General features: G+C 38.0%; 1 pseudogene; it reads right to left on the bottom strand.

Annotated features, from left to right (window-relative positions):
- Positions 1-478: 478 nt before the first annotated feature.
- Positions 479-1094, bottom strand: LOC102813886 (annotated as a pseudogene).
- Between the last annotated feature and the right edge of the window lie 7254 nt (positions 1095-8348).

Raw genomic sequence — 8348 nt, 5'->3', positions numbered from 1 at the left:
CCCAACGAGAAGGATTGGCCAAATGGTAGCATCGATATACTCAAGTGTGGCAACAGTAGTGAGATTGGCCCAGGATCGGACAGAGTTTCTTTCTGCTTTGCATAACGTCACTATGCGTCAGTACTGACTCGATGGCACCTAACAACAACAACAACAACCTCTTTAAATAATTGAAAGTTGACCTTTCTTTTTGGTACAGTAACTCTGTGTTAAGAACAAAGGAATCTCCTGTAACCATGATTAAAGACAGCAGTGCACCTCTGGAAGTAGGAAGTAGACTACTGCAGGTAAGAAAATTTAAATTTTTTTTTTTTAATGTGCTTTAATAATGACATCACATCTCCAGAACCCTAAAAGAGCATGCCCAGGAGTATTCCTGCTGCAGCCAGCTGGAGATCATCACCCAAACCCACTTGTTTTTTTGTTTTGTTTAGAATAAACACCTTTTATACATCTGCTGGATATAAGGGAAGAGGCTTTAATTGACTTTCTGGACCTTGATTTTCCTCAGATTAAACCCCAGCTCCTCTAGAAAATAGCCATTTGTTTTGCTACACTGCCCTGGTCTTGGAGCCATACATGCAAAGAAGATGCCTTGCTGGAACTGTTCTTCCAAATAACTGCTGATTTTTGCATTCTTTTTCTTTTCATTATATTTTTTCTGAATTTCCTTTGATCATTTCTTGTTTAATATCATTTCCTTTTCAGGAGTCAGTTTGGCACCTTCTTGTGGTGCAGAGGCAGTGCATAATGGGACTCTTAACTGCCTGTACGATGTGCTGTCAAGGAGCATGACGCAATTCTTCACTAGGGTGTTGGTGCAGAACAGCTCATTTTTGGATGCATTCTAGACAACACTGATGATCCTTGTTTTCTGAGTACAACACTCAGAGCCCCAGGAGAAGTTCCACACATCCAGCCTCATGCCTGGGTACTTCTTTTTGCCTCCTCTAACATGCACTGTGTTTATGCAGCCACACAGATATTAGTGTTGGCCACAGGGCATCCCAGCTCATACATTGCTTCTTGTGGTAGTGCTTTTTCTTGTCCCTGGTTTTGCAGCACTTGTGCCAGTTGTCTAAGGAGATGCCCATTGCTCAGTGCTGGCTGGTAAGAGCCAAACCTATTTTTAAATATACTTATCTTCTAACTTTGACAGTTCGGCTGAGGAACTCAAGGCAAATTGGCTTCTGAACACATAAACCTTGGCACAAGATGGACTTAAGCTCTGATGTGGTTGAGTTGCTTTCAGGCAAAAGCCTCTAGATTTCCTGCTCTATAGCACTGCTATTGATCTCCAGGATCAGAAAAAATCATGCAACCAAACCCAATGCTACCCAGTCAATTCCAACTCATGGGAACTCTGATGTGAAACAGAACAAGAATGTCTTCTAGGGTTTTCTTAGTTGTAATATTTATGGAGTCGTATTTATGGGTTTGTCTAACTCCATACATCCTTTGATTTCTTGGCTACTATTTCAATGATAGTTGATTGTGGATCTAAGCAAAACGAACTCTTTTACAACTTCAATCATTTTTTGTATTAACATGATGTAATTTATTGGCCCAGTTGGAAGAATTGTTGTTTTCTTTACATTGGAATGGAACCCATACTAATCTTTGATCTAAGTATTTTATGTCTTTTTCACTTTCAGCAAGTAAGTTTATGTCATCTGCATATTGTTGTTGTTAATGAGTCTTCCACCGACCCTAATACTATGTTCTTCTTCCTATAATCCAGCTTCTTGGATTATTTCCTCAGTATTTAAACTGAATAAGTATGGTGACACCTATCCTGATTTTAAACTATTCAGGATATCATTGTTCTTCTTAAAAGACTGCTGCTTTATCTTTGTACAAGTTCCGCATAAGCACAATTAAGTGTACTGAAATACCCATTGTTGGCAATGTAGAACATAGTTTGCCATGATCCACATTGCCGAAAGCTTTTGCATAATCAATAAAATACACATAAGCATCTCTCTAGCATTCTCTGCTTTCAACCAGGATCCATCTGAAGTCAGTCATGGCATGCCTAAACACATGTTCTCTTTTGAAACAAGCTTGAATTTATGACAATTTACTGTCAGTGTACCATTAAAGCTGTTTTTGAATTATATTCAGTGAAATTTTATTTGCATGTGATATTAATGAAATTGTTAAATGACTTCTCAATTCCTTTGGGTTACCTGTCTTGGAGCTTTGGTACTGTAGTGGTTACCAATTGGGCTGCTAATCTCATGGTCAGCAGTTTGAAACTACCAGCTGTTCCATGGGAGAAAGATGAGGCTTTCTGCTTCCGTCAAGATTTACAGCCTTGGAAACCCTGTACAGTGTCGCTGTGAGTTGGAACCGACTCCATGGCACATAACAACAACAACAACAACAACCTGTCTTAGAGTGGGCACAAATATGGGTCTCTTCCAATTGGTTCACCACATAGCTTTCTTTCAATTCATATTCTGTCAATTCCTACAGCCAAGTTTTAGCCAATGCCTTCAGTGTAGCTTGGAATTCTTACTTCAGTACTATTGGTTTTTGATCATATTCTACCTCCTGAAATGCCTGAACAATCAGTATTTCTTTTTGGTTCATTGATTCTGTGTATACCTCCATTTTCTTTTGATGGTTTCTGCATCTTTCAATATTTTGTCCATGTTGTTATTGTTGTGAAGGGACATCAAGTTAGTTCTGAGTCATAGAGAGCTGTACAGGGTTTCCAAGGAGCGACTCATGGGTTTGAACTTCTAATCTTGCGGTTAAAACCACCTTTTTGGTCCAGTGCTTATCTTACACCAGAACTCCCATTTTGTTGTTACTGTTGTTACGTGTCATTAAGTTGGTTCCAACTCATAGTGACTCTGTAGAGGGTTTCTGTGGAGCAGCTGGCAAATTTGATCCACTAACCTTGTGGCTGAAACTGCCCTTGTGGTCCAGTGCGTTATTCCACAGCATCACACCAGGACTCCAGGACGCCATAGAATCCTTCAATATTGCAAATAGAAGCTTGAATTTTTTCGTCAGTTCTTTCAGCTTGAGAAAACCTGAGTGTTTTCTTCCCTTTGGATCTTTAAATCATGGTCTTAGCACATTCAATTATAATGTTTGCCTTTGCGTTCTCAAGCTGTCCTTTGAAATTTTTTGTTCAGTTTTTTACTCCTTCAGTTCTTCCAATTACTATAGTATCTCTACACTAGAGAGTGAATTTCAGAGTCTCTTCTGACATTCATTTTGGTCTTTTCTTTCTTTCTTTCTTGTCTTTTTAATGACCTTTTGTTTTCTTCCTGTATCATGTTTTTGATATCATCCCACAGCTTTTGGGTCATTAGTGTTTAATGCATCAATTTTTTTCTTGAGATTATCTCTAATTTGATGTTGGATATGTTCAAAGTTACATGTTTGGCCCTTGTGGACTTGTTAAAAAAATTTTTCACCTTCAACCTGGACTTGTATTGATGGTCTGTTCCACAATAAACCCCTAGTTTAATTTTGGTTGATGATAGTGAGTTTTTCTACCATCTCTTACAAATGATGTAGTTAATCTGATTTCTATGTATTCCATCTTGTGAGATTCAAATGTATAATTGCCATAAGTTTAAAAAAAGTATTTGTAATAAATAAGTCATTGGTCTTGCAAAGTTCAATCATGCAACTGCTAGCATCATTTCTATCACCAAGGTCATATTTTCCAGCTACTGATACTTCCTATTAGTTTTCAGGATCATATATTGAGATAAAATTTAATTTTGTAATGCCCTAAGTAAATGAGAAATAAATCTGCAATTTAAAGATGAAAATCCTTCCATTTGTCCAGAGTTGCTGTCCACCATATAACACAGATGAGTTAGAAGTATATTTATGTAATTCAGAAACCAACCTAAAGGTAATGAGACATTGTCCTATTCTATGGTAAGAAGATCCAAGTTCAAATATATTTTACAGAGACTCCTATAAAAGGACATAGACTAAGCAACTGGACAAAGACATTTTATCCAAATGAGAGAGACCATCAGAATGAGTCCATAATGGTATCTAAAATATGTATTGCAAAGTATCTAATTGTAGAAAACAAGGAAATCATCACAGCATCATGACAGATGTCAGATCAATTCATCTCCATTTCAGGCCAGTCTACTGAAATGGGAAAATGACTATAAATGGGATATACTTACTATTGTATATTACAATAGTTTACATAATTGTTTCTGGAAACTTCTGACCATATTGTTCATTTATGAACACGTATGATTTATGCCCATGCAGTCCTGACATCTCAGTCTGTTTCTCCCTGGGTTGGCAAGGGGACTTATAATTTAATTTCAAACACACACTCTGCCTGGGAGTAAAGCTTTTTACATTGCCATTTGTTCTAAGGAAAAATATCCTAAACTCGAATGTATACTACAGAATTCTGTGTAGAGACTTTTTATTAAGTCTTAAATAAAATAAAGACAGGGAAAAAGACAAATAATTTAGAGGAAGGAAACCTTAAGCATGAGACTATAATGATGTCTAACAGATTCACAGTCATGTGACCAATTATGGTGGTGGTGGTTGTGTGTCACAAAGTCAGTTCTGACTCATAGTAACTGTGTATGGTATTTCCAGGCTGTAATCTTTACAGGAGCAGACATCCTTATTTTTTCTTGCTTAGCGACTGTTAGATGTGAACTTTGACCCTGAGGTTAGCAGCCCAGCATATTCCACCAGGCCACCAGGGTTTCTATAGCCACTTAATAGAAGGTGAAAAGCAAAAGAAATTCACCACAAAATCGTGATTGGCAGCAGATCAATCAGTCACAGGCAGCATTAGGGATCAGGAAATGGAACATGTTGGGTATACATACACTATTGCAGGTCAGAAAAGTTTTCAGGATTGACTCTGTGCTTTCTGATCATTTTGGTTGGGGTATGAAACATAATCATGAGGTTCTGGTGCCTCAGACAGGTCTCTGAGGGTGCGACTGGCACACGTTGGGCTCTAGTAGAGTTTCAGCAATCTACTTTCAAACACATTTTACCTAAGGGCAAAGTTTTTTGCATTGCTGGTCAATGGTCAGGAAGAACTCAATATAGGGTGAATTTAGGTGGAGATTCAAAATATATTTAGGGCTCTCACTGTAAACCATAATCTCAGTTAACTAAGGGCTTAAAATGTAAGCTTGAATACAATCACAGACTATTGTGCTTGTTGTTGGTAGGTACCTTAGATTAGGTTCTGACCCATAGTGACCCTATACACAATGCAACAAAAAGCTGTACCACACTCAAAATTTTTACGTTTGAGCCCATTGTTATTGCCATCTTGTCTATCCATCTCATTGGGGTCTTCTATTTTATCAAACATTATATCCTTGTCCCTTCTGATAACTTGTCCAAAGAACAAGAGAGACTTATACTAGACTACTTAATATTATAACTTTCTTCCACATAACAAATGTAAACACAACATGGTGGTAACATCTGACCCCTTCTAACTTTAAGAGGTGGTGAGAAATCCACCATCATAAGCATCAGAAACTGAAGTCTTATTCCTTTGAGGCAGAAGTCAGGCAAGCCTCCCCTCCCTAACCTTTTTACTAGTTCTGACAACTGTCCCTTTCATGGCAATCTTACTTCTCTGATGGGTTTGGTAATTCATTGCAAGAGTCACTCAGAGTTCAGATACCATAGTCACAGTTATGGGGTCTACTAGGGAAGCAAAAGGTTACAACTTAGAATCAGAAAAAACTCATGATACAATTATTCAATAAGGACAGTCTCTTTTCATGTCATTATTTGGCCTTCAGCCTTAGTATAGTGTGGCCCTTTGACCTCTGATTGCTCGAGCAAGTGTTATAAAGTGCCCAGAGACACCCCATTTCTCCAGCAGGTCTTTGTCCCAAGGTACTTAACTCTAGTTCTGTGGGTTGATAAACTTAACTCCACAAGATATTGTTGAGAATACCACACTCCTTGAGCAAGACTCTTTCTGGAAGGCACTCAATTTTCTTACTCGAGTTTCCAGAAATCCTTTCTATCCCCTGTGCCACTGTCCTGGTTTTGGTGCTTCTCCTGCTGCCATTTCTCTGTCATTACTTCCTACAATCTTTCCCGACTCCTGTACCTGAGCTCTGCTTCCTGGATTGAGGAGGTTCAGTGCTGGATATGCTTGACTTCTGACTATTCTGTATCAGTGGTAGTGAGATTCTTATGTTTGCCTCTTTGTTCACTTTAAGCTTATCAGGATGGTAAATCTGAGAAATCCCCATTTAAGAGTTTTGAAACCCACTTGAATCCACTTAACAATAGCAACATATTTTATTTGTATTCTCTTTCCCAAGAATGCCATGTACCATATTTATATTATTAGCAAGCGGTTCAAATTTTCAAATAATGCAAATAATGACACCACAGGCAACTCACATTCTCATAGATCTATCTTAGTGTGGTAGCACTATAGGATAAGCACTGTACTGCCAGATTGTTTGAATTGCAAGGTCAGTGGTTCAGACTCACCAGCCGGTCCTCAGAAATCCTATACAGGATTGCTAAAAGTTGTTACCAGCTCAACAACTCTTAACAACAGCAACATCCTGGTGTTGTGCTGTAAGATAAGCACTGGACTGCTAACTTCAAGGTTGATTGTTCAAACCCACCAAGTGTTCCTCCAAAACCCTATACAGAGTCACTAGTCAAGACCGACTAGACAGCACTTATCAACAACACCAGCCAACTAATTGTATGGTAACTTAGGATAAGCACTGGGCTACTAACTACAAGGTTGGCTGTTCCAACTCACCATCTGCTCCTTGAAAATTCTATACAAGACCTCTATTAATCAGAACTAATGAGTACACTTAAAAACCCAGTCATTTGGTGGAAGAAGCGAAGAACATGGCTAGATGGACCATATGAAGTAATTCACTGCCAGGGGTCAAATAAATCACTGAAAAAAAAATTACTATATTTAATAAACATTTTCAACTTTAGTACTTATAACTGTTTTTGTAATTTATTATTCAAACATATTTTAAATAAAATATACATTATTGTTAATCTCTACTTCTATTAATAATCAATCAACTTATTTTTCAGATAATGAATTTTTTAATCCTTCAAGTATGTCAAAATGCATTGTTATTTTAGAGTTATGTTCAGTGTCACCAAGTGCTCGCTTACTTGGAGACTGGCTATTAGAAGTCCCTGGGTAGCACAGTTTGCACTTGAATATTGACCTTTAGGTTAACAATTTGGACCTACTGTTACAGCAGTTTTAGATTCGAGAGTGTTACAATAGCTTTTAGGCCCATGAGTATCACAGCAATTCTAGGCCAGAGAGTGCCACAGCAGCTCTGGAACCCGGGTGTCGCAGCAGCAGCTCTGGGTCTCAGGGTCCATAAGAAACCGAGGGCACTCAGAGAGGTGAAGCAGAGTTTCAGACTTTATTAATCTGGCTGGCTCATAGGAGCTGATTTCTCCAAATTCTGAGCGCTGAATGGGATTATATGGGTCAGAGTTGGGGAAGGGCTAAGGTGCTGACCTGTTTGAGGACAGGAAGGAAACGAGGGGGATTGGTCTCTTTTGGTGACCTGATTAGCATTCTAGCTTGTCTCCTGGGTAGGGAAGATTGGTCCCATTCAGTAACCTGATTAGCATTCTAGCTTGTCTCTTGGGTAGGGAAGAGGCAGTTAATGTTTTACCTTTCCTGTTCACTACCAGAAAAGAAAAGCCTGGTAATCTACTTCCATAAAAATTATAGCAAGAAAATCCTACAGAGACATTATACTCTATAACACATGGAATCTACTATAGAAAATTGTTAAATGTCATCAAGTCAGGTCTGACTCATACCAACCCTGTATAGTGTTTTCACGGAGTGCCTGGCAGATTTGAACTGCCAAACTTGCAGTGTTTATTCTACAGTGCAACACTAGAATTCCTAACTAAGTATACTCAGAGGTGATTGAACTGAGATTATTTAATCAATAAATCAGTAAATTTTAAGGAAATGAAATATTAGCCTGAAGTCAAGAACAGAATATCTCTTTGTAAGTATTTAAAGAAAGGAGAATATGTAATATCCTAGAACAAAAGAGCCAGTGAAATATGAAAAGTAGAAGATACAAATTTCTAATAATGCTGGCATAAACCAAAATGAAATTCAATTACAAACTTAATTGCAAGACTGTTAGCATCATTATTTTAGGATATAAGTCACAAGAATATTTTAAAACTTCTAAGCCTCTTTCTCTTCTATCTTCAGACAGCTTTTATAAAAGTAGCCATTCATGAAATAAACAGAGGACCTAAGATTGTGGAAAAAGCTATCGTTACAGTGAAAGATTTTCCTGCTGATTTGCTTCTAA

Source organism: Chrysochloris asiatica, unplaced genomic scaffold (genome assembly GCF_000296735.1).
Source record: "Chrysochloris asiatica unplaced genomic scaffold, ChrAsi1.0 scaffold00225, whole genome shotgun sequence".
Lineage (NCBI taxonomy): Eukaryota > Metazoa > Chordata > Mammalia > Afrosoricida > Chrysochloridae > Chrysochloris > Chrysochloris asiatica.
The sequence above is the reverse complement of the archived record's forward strand: the minus strand, read 5'-3'. Positions and strand labels throughout refer to the sequence as shown.